A 16,472-nucleotide genomic window follows, 5' to 3' on the forward strand; every position below is an offset into this window, starting at 1 on the left:
CTTACTTTTGTAGACTAATTTGTGTTACTAAAACATAGAGTATCTTACCCTAATGTGACAATGTGAAAGAATGACTCTGTCCACTACTCAATCTTTGACGTCCACCACTGCATGCATGACTGACAATTCTGTCCTGGTCTGCAAGCAAGCAAGCTGAACCTTCCGCGGTAGTACAGTTAATTACGATCCTATAAGCTAAAGTAGTTAAAGCTAAAGTAGTAGTCCAGTCTATTTTCTATACCACCCGCCCTGGTAATAGTTAAAAAGCAGGACAGTTCTTTTCAGAACCGAGGAGTCTCCCGAACCTCCGATTATCTACTCTGCGGCAGTAGAATAAAGTATAGAGAAAGTTCTCTATGAATAAAGCAAGACAGTTCTCTAAGAACAAACTCTACCTGGCAAGTAGATACGCACATGGTGTTACCGCAAACCAAGCTTAACCTGGGTGTGTACAAAATGTTCAAAGACAGGTTTTCAAGTTCTTTTTCAATTAACAGGCATATGATTTGTTGGGTGTTGTTAACAATCAACCACTTACCCGAAGACCAATAGCCAATCTAATTTACAACACAGTTGTTGTACACTGGCTTGTGACCACTTCAAAACAGTATTAATGCATTCTTAAGCTTTGTCCACTTCAAAGATGCTGTTAACGAACTTGAACTCAATACAATGCATGGTGTTTACTGGTTATTAGATGTATTAATGTCATTTAGTATAACAGGCGGTTTAGTTCCAAACCTTACATGATCGAGGAGCAAGCATGAAGCATCTATTAACTGTACTTTTAAAGCATCGTCAAAGTACACTTATGCAATTAATGATCTGTTAATATGGTATCTTTAGATAAAACGACTTGAAAGTGAAGGTCGATAGCAGGAGTGTAAAGTCACTAAAAATATCCTGAATATTACATATTAAATATGAAAACAGGTTTGACCTTGACATGTTTTTCGATTGATTCAAAATAGTGATGATGAAAAGTGTACACAGGTGGTGTGTACTTTTTTTCATTTTAAAATTAACAACAGTGACTGTAATTTATCCTTGAAAGTTTTCCTTTACATTCATTTTGAGGTCGAACAGAGAAAAAAAACTTCAGCAGGATTCGAACAGCGACATTCGGATTAGGTAGTTTGCGCCCTACCATCTGAGCTTCCTAGCTCATAAGCCATTCAAAATGTACAACTGCTATACAGCCAGGGATCACACCCAATCACACCCTGGTTAATACTTGACCACTTTGTTTTGCGAAGTTCTTTTTTCAAACCTTTGGGACAAGAGCTGATGTCACTCTTTCATATAATTGTCCAACTATTTTTTTTTTATTTTTTATATGATTCCACACAAAGACCTTTGTGTATACCCATCTACTTTTATGGTTGTGAAGCATGGACTAGCTCGCATCACAAAACTGAAAGAAAAAAACAGAAATTAGGTCCTACCAAAGGCTGTCAAGAGCTGCTTTAAATACCCACTTGAGAGCATATAACCCACTAAGTCCTGTGTGAAGACTTAATAACCAAGCTTTCGGCAAATTTTTGAGAGCAAAGGATACACTTTGCTGTCCACTGCTCCAGACTCGTTTACTAGACCCCAAGCATGGATACAGGAAACCGGGAAGATATGGGCCTAATTTCATAAGCACAAAAAATAGCTTAGTGCTTACCAGAATAAAGTAACCAGCCAAAATACCATCTTACAGGTACTATATCTGTGGATGGTGTCCTGCTTAATTTTGTTGAGCAGGAATTTTTGAAACACTGTTTTCTGCTTAACCTCTATGAAATTGGGCCCTGTAACAAGGATATGGGACTGGAAAAACATATTTTCAAATCAGTGATGGGGGACAGAAAACCATGGAGGACTATCATGATTCAAGGACAGTACTTGACAAAATAATCAAGACTAAGAATTCATCTCAACTGAGTTTAATCAAATACAGTCAACATCAAAACCTATAAGAAGTATTATTCTGATATGTGATTAACCACATGTCATATCACTTGTTTATCAATGTTATAACTGGTTCATACAATATGCTATCACAGAGTTTCCATTCCACATTATCGCAAAGTCTAAAACTTATTTCATCCCCACCCAAAATATTCTTTGTCTCAAACAATATACTTCAAACTGCTGAACCGTTGGTCATTGCATTTTCAGCCGATTACAAATCAGACCACTGCACTGTAAATATTTGAATCAGAATATATCTAGACTCTGCCCCAGAACTTCTAAAAACAGTCCTATAGTGTCATTCACAGGTGTGCTATCACCCGATATACTGGCAGAGTTTAAAGTGTGAGCTCCCTTAGGCAGCTTTCTTGCATATATCATTACCTTGTATTGATCTCAGGCTTAAGATATCCGCCAGTGAAACTGATAACTTGTGAGGAGAGAATCAATAGTGGGTGACCTACTGCTCGGTTACTTTCTCGGTTGCCATGTGCAACTGAAGAAGAAGAAAAAAAAGAGCAGTGGCATAGAAATTACAATTTGTTGTTAACAGCAAGACATATATTATACTGAGTGTTATTTGATTGATTCTTATTCAAAGACTTTTTTTCTGATAACTTTCTGCTAATAAATGAAATGCAATGGGAGACTTGCGACGCTAGGTGGCAGCAGACTTACCAGGTAAATTTCCATTGTTTATGTAGTTCTGAGCGTGCGCACATGAGCGAGAACGAAGAATTTTACCTATGGTAAGTCTGCTGCCACCAAGCGTCCCAAAAGTCTCACATTAAGCCACTTCATTTAAAAGTTCAACTTATTTACTCTGTGACATGACACAGAATTCCAAATAGAACTAATGAATATTCGACTTTTCACAGAGCTGTGAGGGGAAAGTCATTTCTGTATAATCATCACTATACAGTTATTGATTTCTAATTGATTTCTAATCAATGGGGTCACCTAAGATGAAATAATTTTGCAGGATTCTTACAACCATGACCATCCTTGTTGTCAGAATATAACAATTACCACAGGGCAAGACCTAGAATCCAAAGAACAAAAGTCCGCACAGCAAAATACACATGTGTTACTGCAAAGCGATACCTCACCATGCAATGCCTCCAAAAACTATATAAGTACCGGTAGGCTTTGTTTGGGGGGGGGGGGCGGGGGGTGGGTGGTTGTGAGGGTTTTTTACAAAAAATATGAACCTACCTCTAAACCAGGGGTTCACCTCTGACTACAAGCACATAAACCTCATTTTAAACTCATTTGCAATTTATACACATAATAATCTCTACAGCAAATGTCCTTTGATTGTAATCTGCTAATGCAAGGCTATGATGTCCCTGACCTTGATGCACATTGACATCAGTTAGTCTATTGCTCCATGGTCTGTTAACCATAACAGTTTGCATTTTGGTTTACCCATATACATGTAGGCCTACCCCTATGTGTATACTCAGTACCAGGGTACTTTCCCCAAGTTCTGCGAAAAAAACAAATCACAGGCATATTACTCGGATGGGATTCGAACCCAGAACCTTTGCAATTCTAGAGCAGTGTCTAGACCACCAAGGTTGCCCGATAGCTAGAGACAGTTGGAATCCTATGTTTTAGCAGCGGGTACGATTTAATAGATGTTAAATTCTAAGCATCTATCATAACAGTTTGTCTGCAGATCCTTGTCCTACAGATCAAGGGAACATGATTTACATGACAAATACATGAAAGAAACACCAAGTTATGATCACTGAAACAGGAAATGGCTTATAGGAACATTATAGTATTTGTTTTTTGCTAACAAAACAGTGTAAGCACTTTATGTGATCCAATAAAATTAAAAAAATGCTGACTGATAAACGATAACTCCAAACGGGATATTAGTTTTATTTATTTCTCATCAATTCACACAGAAATATTTCAAGGGATTTTTTCTACTATCATCATCATTAAACCTCGGTACTAAGTTTTATGTAAATCTGTGACATTAAACAATTTTTTTTCTCTTACCAATTCTGTAATGTTCCTTAACACGTTGCCTTGGATCGGTCGAGTTGGTCTTTGAAAACCATTTGTAACCGTTTGTTATACAATGCATATGATTAGAAAGATATTTTAAAAGTAGAATAAAATTATACTGATCCACACAACGACAAACACGGTCGGCCATTTATGGGAGTCAAATTTTTGACCCCATAAATGGCCGATCGTGTAAGTTCGCAAAGTAAAAAGGAAAACCACGCAATTTCGAGGCAAGTGTGTGTGGATCATTGTATTCTACTTTTAAAACATCTTTCTAACCATGCATTTTATAACAAACGGTTACAAACGCTTTCAAAGACAAACTCGACCGATCCAAGGCAACGTGTTCCTTTAAGCTTATCAATAACTGATGATGATTGGTCTAAAGGTATCCATGCAAAACCTAAATGTACACTGAACACTCTATGACAACTGGGTCACGCCCGCTATATACAGCACAGGAATTTATGGCCTAATTTGTCCGTGTTTTATTCATTCAGAACCCTCATCACATTGTCATACTTTGTATGTTTTATGCATTTGTCTGCCTCCGGGAACACACAAGAACTTTAAGAAACTTTTGTTTTTGTAATGTCTAGCTTTAACCTTTCAAAAAGATATTTAAATGAAGATGGTTTGGTTTTCCCTGCAGACATCTGCCAAAGAAAAATTGTATTAGTTCTAATGTGGTGATGGATCAATGACTTGCTCCATTTTAGCCTAGGGTTATCACTACATGTCTATTCATTTTACAATCATAAGACACAAGGATAGTCACCTTCTAAAAATATAATACAAAGTAAGATGTTGGGTTTTTTTTCCAGAAATCTGCAAAATTGTTTCTTATTAGTTTTGATGTGGTGATACATCAAAGACATCTCGACTTGTACTTGATTAGCCTAAGGTTATAATATAAGTACTGTACATGTGTATGCATTTTACATTTATATGTATTTGAAAAGGTCAGTTACCTTTAAAGGAGTTGTCTTTCCCCATTAATTCTCCAAATGGGCCTTAAAGAGGTTATTTGGCCAAACATTTTAGTTAGGATTACTACAGAGTATTTGTTAGGTACATATGCATGGGTCCCACCCGAGTAATATGCCTGTGATATTTTTTCACAGGACTCTGGAAAGTACTGAGTATACGGTGCTAACACAAATCGGTGTATGGATAAAATAAAAAATATAATTATTTGAAATTGTTAAATCTTGGAAATCTTGGAAATTTCTGGTTCACATTCGATCAAAAAGAACAAGCAACAAAAAGGTAATTGTCATGATACAGAAAGGTTCGCGGTTGAAACCAACGGTTCCTTTTCAGAACCACCCCAACTCATTTAGAGATAGTCATTACATGGTGTCACCGCAAACCTTTTTATATCGTATTTCCACCATGCAAAGTTTCAAATCCTACTTAATTGTCATGATCTTTGACGTACACGCGTTCAAACTAGAGCAAGCTGCTACATTAGTATAAAACAAGGACAAGGTTGTCCCAGCGACTCCAGGCAACATCATGTAAAATCCTTGCAAACACAAGGTCTGTTTTCGCACGAAGTAACAAAGCACTTATTCCTACGATTAACAACATAACCTAACTTCGGTTTGTAAGTGCTGCCGACAATTAGCGCCGGATGTTGGAGGCCAGACAACATTATCTTTTAAGTTTTATTTCATACATTGTTAGTTTTAAAAGGAATCATTCCACCAATATGGTGTCAGGGTAAAAAAAAAAAAAGTGATGTGACAAAAAAAAAAAAAAAAAAAAAAAAAAAAAAAATTACACTCGCATTATCTCCCATTATACATAGCTGATGGCTCAGATGTGCTTGGGGTCGATTTCACAAAGAGTTAGGACTAGTCTTATCTCGAGTTAGGACGAGTTAGGACGAGTAACTCGTCCTACCCATACATTTTATATATCTCCTAGGACTAGTCATAAACCTAACTCTTTGTGAAATCGACCCCATGGGTGGATTTCACAAAGAGTTAGGACTAGTCTTATCTCGAGTTAGGCAGAGTTACTCGTCCTAACTTAGGAATACCCATACATTTTGTATATCTCCTAGGACTAGTCCTAAGTTCGCACTCGTCCTTACTCGTGGTAAAATCGACCCCTGGACACTTAGACTTGATTAAAGTCTTAGATCGCGGTTATTCCTCTCCTTCTCAGTCACGAAAAACGCCCCCACAAATATAGCTGTCATGCACCCTAACTTGCAACCAAAGGCTAAATGACGAAGGTTTATTACAAGAGGTTGCCGTTTCAGCCACCAATGTAGCAACTATCAGGACGAAGGACAAAGGACAAAGGACAAAGGACAAAGATCAAAGACTTGGAACCAAGTCTACTGGACACTCAATCGTGACCCCAGCATCGCGATACTTTATACACACAGTTTAGAAAAGTGCAATACGGACTGGGTGTGATATGGACTGTACATGTACAATGCGCTTAAATGCCACACTGTTGATGCCATGGATTGACCAATCAGAATCTACGACTCAATTTATAGATAAAGACAAATAACACCTCGTAGTTATATGTAGGGTCCAGCAACCAGGATAAAATTTCCGAAATATCAAAAGTTAGAGTCTGTAAGTTAATCCTTTACTTTTCCGAGACCAATCTGCTAGATAGATAGATAGATAAAACCTGAATTGCAACTATGTTACAATATTTTATAAAGGTTAAAAGGACATCATTAAGAGAACAACAATATTACAATACATAAAATTCACAAGCAAAAAGGGGAATAAAATTAATCAGCAACCACACACCTCTGGCAAGACACACACCATACCAGCACACATACATAAAGGAACAAAAACGCACTTACACACCTGAACTAAACAAAAAACAGCATTTTACAAGAACTCTGCAACACAAACAAGACCAAAAGAGCTTTATAAAAAGGAATGCAATAATTAACACCAACACCGCTTCCAATACCAGGTACTGAGTGTCCTCTTGGGGAAAATGGTGGCAAATAAGCGTTAGAGTTTATTTATCCTTGTGCAAATGGCTGTAACTCACTGCATCAATAAGTCAACATTGCCGCACAATTAGTTACCGCACCGAGAAGTCCAATGCAAACGCAGCTTCAAATGGTACCCTCACTTCTGGTTGAATTTAGCTCCCGATAATTATACAAACAACTTCACATTACACTTATTACCATAAACCAACATGCTCAACATCCATGAAATACCTACTGCTTGACATTAATTAATTCCCGGTTTCTTTTACCAATAGATCATTTCATTCACCCAGCATTTGTAAAGATTTTTTTTGTTTATGTAAAGTCAACACAGCTCACCTTTTATTTAACTAAAAATTATGTAAAAATATTCATGACATGAAATCATTAGTGTATAGTTCGCAGCTCCAAGTGGTGATGGAGGGAGGATACACAATTTGTTAATTAAATTTTTAATCAGATTGCTGTGTGTCATCTAACCTACGTGCTATTTTAGACACCTTAGTGTCATGGTAACATAGCGATGTCATCTCATCACACCAACATGGATGTCTTTTCATCTAGCATACAATAAAATGTTAAATACAATACTATAGGATTGGTAATTAAAAAAAAAAAAAAACTACATAGGAATGTGATTATTATTAATTTTTGTTTTACCCACCATGTGTGTAACACTTTCTACTCAGTACTTTCCCTAGCTCTATGAAAAAAAAAATCACAGGTATATTACTTAAGTGGGAATCGAACCCACGACCTTGGGTTGGCTGAAACACATTCATAGTCTAGTGCATCGGATTTGCAACACCGTGAACTAGACTCGCGTCAAGACATTGCGCTCAAATATTTTGCAGGAAATACTTCCTGCAATACACAAACATTGATTAACTGGTTACAGTGCCACTCATGATGTGAGTAGTGAACACCAACTATGCTAATGAGTTATTTGATGAGTTAAAAACAGTTAATTTATTAAACCCTGAAAAGTTTCTTTTCCTAGTTCATATTTTATACTAAGGTGTGTTATAAAACACATTGGATTTGCATAATTTGGTCAATGGAGCAATTCTATTACCCCCTTGGACCTGTGAGTGACCAGAAGAGGGACCTATTTCCCTGCAGTAATAGATGAAAACAATTCCATGTTGGTCAGATGACATTTCCAGACACTCTGAAATGTTGAGATGCCCTGTGAGATGTTGGTTATTGCTCTATAATTTCATTGACCAAAAAAGGGACCTATTTCCAGAGGCCAAAGGCCAAAGGAAATAGGTCCCTATTTTGGTCATTCCACGGACACTTGTTTTTAAATTCTATTAATATAGAATTCTGAAAGATACCCATACCAACTTATGAAAACACTTTATTTCTATTTTTATGTAAAACAAATAATTTTCAAAAATTAACATTCAAACCAAGTAAACACTTGGGTGAGGATGCTTATTATTAAGACAACCCATTTGCAAATCATGCCCAAACTGTGGGTCAAACTGATACTTTGGTGAAAAAATGGTGCTTTTGTCCGCCATGTTACGATCTTTTCCTTAATCCACCTCACTATAAGCGCCACAACACATGTAGTTTTAGTGATGTAACACGAACATCAACAATTGGGCAACATTCTTAAAGGGATGCTGCAGTGAATTAAAATAAAACAGTTAATTTTGCTGTCATTTATTTCTGATAGATGTATTGGGCATCAATAAAATGTGTTTTGTTATTCCCGACATATCTGACTTGCGTAATGAGCGAATAAGTCATGCCCCCCCCCCTTGTGGATTGTTACCGCCCCTACCATCGACGTCACGTCGGGAATTCAAACATATCGTCGGCAAAAAGAGTCTGGTCCCTAACTACACGCGCCTGGGTACCAGGCCACACAGTGCACACGTTTCTATATGCACACAGCCAGGGGGCCCGACGGCTTGAGTTACCGACATGACGTCACGTTTATGCAAACGTTTAATCTCTTGAAAACCATTTTTAAAATACTTGCGCATTTACTAAAAAATACAAAAAAAATATTTCAGGTTTTAAAAGTCATGTTTAATCCTTGACTTGGTGTCCACACTTGGTTCCATTAACAGATTGGCATCAGTAATACGTTTTTGTTTTTGCTCTAAACCCACGTGTTATAAGTCTTGAACACACATCCGTGTAAGGGCAAAAACCAAATTCTTTATCCCATAATGCCGCAAAATTAATACCTATTAAAAAGTACCTGCTGCTAAAATATTGGATTGGAACAGCCGGTCTGTTGGTAAGACATCTGCTCTATTATGACAAAGGTCACGGGTTCAAATCCCACCCGAGTGATTTGCCTGTGGACTTTCGTTTCACAGAACTTGGCAAAAAAACAATGCTTAAGACATGTCGGTGTACATGCAAAAACATAATATTCATCCTAGAAGTTTGAAAACACACAGTCCATAGGTAATCAATTTGCTCAAAAGAAATTTGGAAAAGAATACAAGGTACTTTTCCTTTAAAGCAAGTAAATAGCACTGACATTTCTGTAATCAATCTTTAATTGAGTTAGGGTTCCAGACCTACAATACCTTCCAGTATTGCATAGTTCCACAGAGCCTTGAAAGGTGAATCCGAAATGGGACAACAGTGGAATTACTAAGAGCTCAAACTCAACATGCGATTCTTTAAGACCCGTCTTCCTGTCCATTTGAGTAATGAGAGGACAGAGTGAAGAGACGAGTGTGTGAATGTAGAAGGATACGAAACATGGAAATGAGGTCCCAAGAGCATCTTAGCGACCGACACGAAGAAACAGCAAAGATGGGATGTTTTCACACCATGGATTAAAGCCATTATATACTTTTGGAACAGAAAAAAAAGTTCACAGATTTACAAATAACTTACAGGGTTTACAGAAGGTAATGGTGAAAGACTTCTCTTGAAATATTATTCCATGAAATGCTTTACTTTTTGAGAAAACAATTAAACAATTATCAACTCTAGCTAACGAGAATTACTGATTTATTTTAAACACATGTCATGACACGGCAAAACATGCAGAAACAAGGGTGGGTTTTCCTGTCATTTTCTCCCGACTCCGATGACCGATTGAGCCTAAATTTTCACAGGTTTGTTATTTTATATAATGTTGTAATACACGAAGTGTGGGCCTTTGGACAATACTGTTTACCAAAAGGGTCCAATGGCTTTAAAGGCACTGGACACCTTTGGTAATAATTGTCAAAGACCTAGACCCAATTACATAGAAGTGCTTAAGCACCAAAAAAAACAGTCTCCTGATGATGACTAGAGCAAGCTAGTCGAAACGTTGAGACAAATTTAAGAACTGACTCCGCAGTAGTGCAATTAGTTACGATCCTTTAAGCTAAAGTAGTAGTGCAAGGCAAATTTCAAAACCTTCTGCCTGGGTAGTAGTTAAAAAGCAGGGCAGTTCTTTTCAGAACTGAGAAGTCTCCCGAACATCCCATAAATCTACTCCGCGGTAGTAGAATAAAGACAGTTCTTTAAGAACACACTCTACCTTACCAGCACAGGTTTACCAGGGTTACCAGCCAAAATGTCACATGTAGAATTTGTGACTGGTAACCTGCTATGGGCATTTTAAGACCAGAGCCGAAAATTCTACAAGTCATTGAGGCTATAGCTAGTCTCACAGGCAATTTCTCTTGAACAAAAGATAGCATCAAACAACCAGGCAAGTCTGAGACTTTGCCTGTTCCCAGACATGCCAAGTAGACTTTGCCTGTTCCCAGACATGCCAGAGGGTCTATGAGGGTTTTGTAAAACTGAAGGTGTAGAAAGCCAGATTGGACATCAGATATGCACAAATGAATACAAAGTGGTTACAATACAGTAGTTACAACATTGAATATTTAACATTATATACTACAGTTAATCACCGTACAAATAAATGTTTAAAGCCATTATACACTTTCGGTACAGAAAATTAGAAAAAAGTTCACAGATTTACAAATAACTTACAGGGTTTACAGAAGGTAATGGTGAAAGACTTCTCTTGAAATATTATTCCATGAAATGCTTTACTTTTTGAGAAAACAATAAAACAATATCTATTCTCGATAGCGAGAATTCCGGATTTATTTTAAACACATGTCATGACACAGCGAAGCGTGCGGAAACAAGAGTGGATTTTCCCGTTATTTTCTCCCGACTCCGATGACCGAAATTTTCACAGGTTTGTTATTTTATATATAAGTTGTGATACACGAAGTGTGGGACTTGGACAATACTGTTTACCGAAAGTGTATAATGGCTTTAATTGGAGAAGGTGGCAAGTAGGGCATACTGCTTTAAAAAAAAAATAACTGTCAGAAAACCGACAGGGAAAAGAATATGACCTAAGCAATTGTCTAAAATAGCTCCCTAATATGCAATTGATTTCCATTTTCTTTCACTGTCAGTCATTTTCAATAACTCCTCAACGCAGCCACTGCAAAAAATCAAGCGGACTGCAACAAACTACTACATCGCTTACAATCATGGAAGTATCATTTCTAAAAATAGCCTGTGGGCTAAAAGAGCAATAAAAGCGTTCTCCCCCTATAGCCACATGCATCGACTCTGGAATGGTTTCCCAGTCAGTTCCCAAGCCGCACACTTTGCGTAATTCCTGATTGTGGATTTTTAGCCAGACGTCGCATGAGGTTTGCAACGCATTATGCAATGGACGCTATACCTCACTGATAATGGATAGAAGCACCCAAGGCCGACAGTGCTTCTTTTTTCATTTTTTTTTCAAGAAAGTTTGGGAAAGTTACTTTTTTATTCCCCTTTCCAGCCACTCGAACAACTCCATACAAAACAAAGAATTCATAGCTGAACATAGCCTCATACGTTTCCCTGGTAACCACCAACATGGGAACCGCCTAATGACTGTCACAAGGGGTTGCCGCTAGATACACTCAGCTTTTGTCCTGATCTTTTGTACGAGTCGTCGTGCGTTAACACCCTCGTAACAAAATATAGCCTGGTGACTTCTGGACTTTGCCCATGAATGCTAGGGAATTCCCCAGACAGCGTTCCTTTATAACACAGCCCTAAATCCCTTGGATTTACACCGACAAGATAACGGGTATCATTAGGGGAAAAAACCTTGCGGTGAATAATCAACTTCAGAAAGCCTTCACAGCGTAATCTGGCGAATCTATGGATGGTAATACAGGTGTTTGATCAATCCTGCTCAAGTTCATCAAAATACACACTTAAAAGCAGTGGACACTATTGGTAATTACTCAAAATAATTATTAGCATAAAACCTTACTTGGTAACGGGTAATGGGGAGAGGTTGATGGCATAAAACATTGTGAGAAACGGCTCCCTCTGAAGTGACGTAGTAATGAGAAAGAAGTAGTTTTCCACTAATTTGATTTTGAGACCTCAAGTTTAGAATTTGAGGTCTCAAGGCTGTTTTTTCTTTCATTATTATCTTGCAACTTTGAAAACCAATTAAGCTCAAATTTTCAGTTTTGTTTATATATGTATACGTTGAGATACACCAAGTCCGAAGACTGGTCTTTAACAATTACCAATAGTGTCCAGTGTCTTTAAAGACCTTGTCCAAATGATCCTATACTTGAACCCAAATGAAAGATTTCAAGGCCCAACTTTATGGCTCTGCTTACCGTAAGCAAAGAATCTGCGCTTATGGAAGCAGGGATATCTGCGCTTACGTCAAGCATATTTCACAGGTTAGCAGGGAATTGCTGCTTATGTGCATTGCTAGGCATTCATAACTTTCACAGCTAGCAGAGAATTTTGGTATTCCACAGTAAGCGAAGAGTGGTGTCTGTAAGTGCAGAATTAAGTGGTAAGCAGAGCAATGAACTTGGGCGCTGGTTTCTCAGACAATATTGTTTTCTCAGACACGATTATAAGAATGCCCATCACCATATGCATAAAGTAAGAAATCTGTGAAAATTTGGGCTCAATAAGTCAATCGAAGTTGCAAGAGAATAATGGAAAGCGCCCTTGTGGCAAAACACTGTGTGCTTTCAGATGCCTAAAAAAGGCTTTAGCCCTGAAGTCTTTTAATATTTTGAGTGGGAAATTACCTCTTTCTCAAAAACTATGTTTCTTCAGAGGGAGCCGTTCCCACAATGTTTTATACTATTCACAGCTCCCCATTACTCGTTACCAAGTAAGTTTCTGAGTAGTTACCAACAGTGTTCAGTGCCTGAACCTGGTACACCCCTTACTCCATTTTGAAAATGTGACAGTTAACTGCTTTCAACCAATGAAAATGAATAGGGATGTTACTTGGATATGCCGTTAGCAATGGCGTGGTTGGTAATGCTTTCCCATGGACTATAGGAGTGGATAACATTACAACTTTATAGTACTTGTCAAATCCGTACGTGTGAAAATCAACAATGTGTACTTCACTAGGGGAGAATTTGACTTGAAATCCCATGCCTGCAAGTTGCTGACGTAACCCATGGGGAGACATGTCAAACTGATCCAAGATTTAAGAATGCAAAAAATAGAAGACATCCTATAATATCTCAACAGTGATGTCACTCGGATAAAAATGTAGAACTGTACTTGTGTCTCTGAGACAACAGTTTGTGGATGGGAAGAGGTATATCGGACATCTTGAGTCGACATGACTTCCTCTCGAAATATAAATATCATCCAAACAATCCTTGAAGGACTATTCCCCTTTTAGAGCATTTCACTGAAGAAAACATCCAACACAAAAGCCACTTTTTAACACCATTTCCTCTTTTGTATGTAAAAACAAAAAATACCAGACAAAATTAAACTAAACAAAAAACCATCGGATGTATAAATTCTTTGAATTTGGTTCACCGTACTTGAATTTCATCATTTGATATTTTGCAAAAGTACACTCAATTCCCCTGGTGCAGAGTGGTTTTTGATGCTGCATTTTAACTATTGAATTTGCAGTGTTTAGATAATAGTTCTTGAAAACTTCTTCAAAAGTCCGAACTGACTTCACGTCTCGTCTTTCAAGCTGCTTGCTCGTCTTACATGTCAAAAGCTCCTCCAATGTTTAGCTTGGCCGCAGGAAGCTAAATTTTACAATGTTTTCAAAATTTCGCGTGGATTAAAATAAACAAAATACATGCTTGGCTTCCGATTTTAATATAAATGCATTTAAACTGCAATTCTTCAATATGTTTTCTCCCTTCCCCGCCTTTTGTTAAAAGTTTAAACGGATTTCTATTCCTATTATTACGCCATTGTATCTCAGATTTCTGAGCAAATTCTCAGATTCCTCTACCTAATGTGGACACAGAACTTAATGACTGTGACCCTGCCAACGATAACCGTTATCATCGGGAGATCAGACAATACAGAACCTGAAAAAATTAACGCACTTTCTTAGGTGTCACTGCTTAGGGCTAAATCAAATCCGTCAACATTATTCCTATCGCTGAAATGAAAAACTGGCTAAGAAATTTCGGCATAAAGAAACAAAAGCGGCCGGAAGAGAACGCTCAGGAGGCACGTCTCAGGTGGATTGGGCGTTCAATGGATCCAATTCATCCTATATGGTTTTAAAGCGCAACAGCGAACCTGAAACCTATTTGGACGATTTTTAAATGAAGGAACTTTCCAAACCAGCCTTTCTACTGCCTTTGCAATTCAAAGTGGTTACATTTAGGGAGAAAATTGATACGTCGCAATTCAATGCATGAAAAAATAATGTCACACATAGAAAAATATTATGCGCTTTAAGATATTAACTATGAAATCGAAACACTGCAGTAGTGTTTCTCAGGTGAATGCGAGTGGATACAAAAAAAATACATTGGTGTTGATTGCGTTACACGTTATTGGCGTGGGCACGTACATGCACGCCAACAAACATAATGGCTATAAAACACCGAGTGACCTTTTATCCGGTCTTAAACAGCTCCAGCTTATCTTTATCGGCAATTTAATACCTAATTGTTGAAGTAAATAAGTTGGTCAAACTTAACTGTATTTATTATGAAATATAGTAAGAATTATGTTAAAACATATCAAATCTAGACCGTTCCATTTGAATTAGCTTCCCCTCGGAAATGGAACAGTCCAAATTGCAACTTGTGATTATATTCTTCTGTTGACCCAATTCACCTGACGTCATCAACAGAATAATCTAGGATGCACCATATTGGTGGGCAATGTCACTGTGCGTTATTCAGTGAAGTGCGCATTTTAGACGACACGCTGTTTACATGTAAACCTTTTGCCGACCAACATGGTGAGCGTGGCACAGTTGCCGCTTGTGACGCGTGCAAGGGGTCAATATTGAACTAAGAAGCACCCAGTATTTGTATACTCAGTTAAATTTTGATATTAAGATTAACCTCTGATTATTAAAGGCAGTAGACACTATTGGTAATTACTCAAAATAATTGTTAGCATAAAACCTTACTTGGTAACGTGTAAGGGAAGAGGTTGGTAGTATAAAACATTGTGAGAAACGGCTCCCTCTGAAGTGCCATAGTTTTCTAGAAAGAAGTAATTTTCCACGAATTTGATTTCGAGACCTCAGATTTAGAATTTGAGGTCTCGAAAATCAACCATCTAAACACACACAACTTTGTGTGACAAGCGTGTTTTTTCTTTCATCATTATCTCGCAACTTCGATGACCGATTGAGCTCAAATTTTCACAGGTTTGTTATTTTATGTTCATGATGAAATACACCTAGTGTTAAGACTGGTCTTTGACAATTACCAATAGTGTCCAGTGTCTTTAAAGGGAAAGTATAACAATCCCGAAATGAAACTGTTGTTCATGGTAAGGGTGTTCCTCTACTTCCTAAAGTTGAAACCTCTTTGGAGTTAAATTACAAGGTTTTTGCAGACACTTTGCAAACGAATATCTATTGGTTTCCATACATTGAGCAATATGATTCCATTGAAACTCAAGATCTTTGTTTCTGCCAAAGGCAAACAACATTACAATGAGGGGGAAAAAAAAAAAAAAAAAAAAAACATTAACAAAGGAGAAGAAACATCACCAAACTGGGACAATTCCTCAGACATTTGCAGCCACCTTGCATAACTGAAATGGTTTCCATACTTTGAGTACTATGGTTCCATTCAAACTCAAGGTATGTTTCTTTAATAGGCAAACGAAATTTACCGTGAGGGAAAACAACCAAAACAACAACAGGAACAAAGGGAAAAAAACATCATCAAACTGGATTCCGACGAATTCAAACTGAATTCATCAGTCGTGGAACACCTTGATCAAACATTACTCCTCAAGTAATCCCAACAGATCAACCAATTTATTCATTCATTTTTATTTGTGGTACAAATTGAAAGATGAATCTTCATTTTTGATTAATTGTAGCCACCATCTCCGACTGGCGGCTTAGCCTCAGGCATCTAGTAATTTCTTAGTTCTGCAGCACGTCCGGAATCCGAGTACGCTTTATTTTATTTACCACTTCCGAGATCTCTCAACAAGAAAACGAACTAGGTATATTTGTCAAATTCAACCTTATTACGTTAAATCCCTCACTTTCATG

The 16,472-nt window shown here is 37.6% G+C and overlaps 1 protein-coding gene across 1 annotated transcript in view; it reads right to left on the reverse strand.

Annotated features, from left to right (window-relative positions):
- Positions 1-2,027: 2,027 nt before the first annotated feature.
- LOC139937621 (interleukin enhancer-binding factor 2 homolog) overlaps positions 2,028-16,472 on the reverse strand; it is a 92,590-nt gene continuing 78,145 nt past the window's right edge. Inside the window, exon 13 of the mRNA XM_071932857.1 lies at positions 2,028-2,455. The gene's annotated coding sequence lies outside the window, so the exon portion shown is untranslated. The remainder of the gene's footprint in view (positions 2,456-16,472) is intronic.

This window comes from Asterias amurensis, chromosome 5, assembly GCF_032118995.1.
Source record: "Asterias amurensis chromosome 5, ASM3211899v1".
Classification (NCBI taxonomy): Eukaryota; Metazoa; Echinodermata; class Asteroidea; order Forcipulatida; family Asteriidae; genus Asterias; species Asterias amurensis.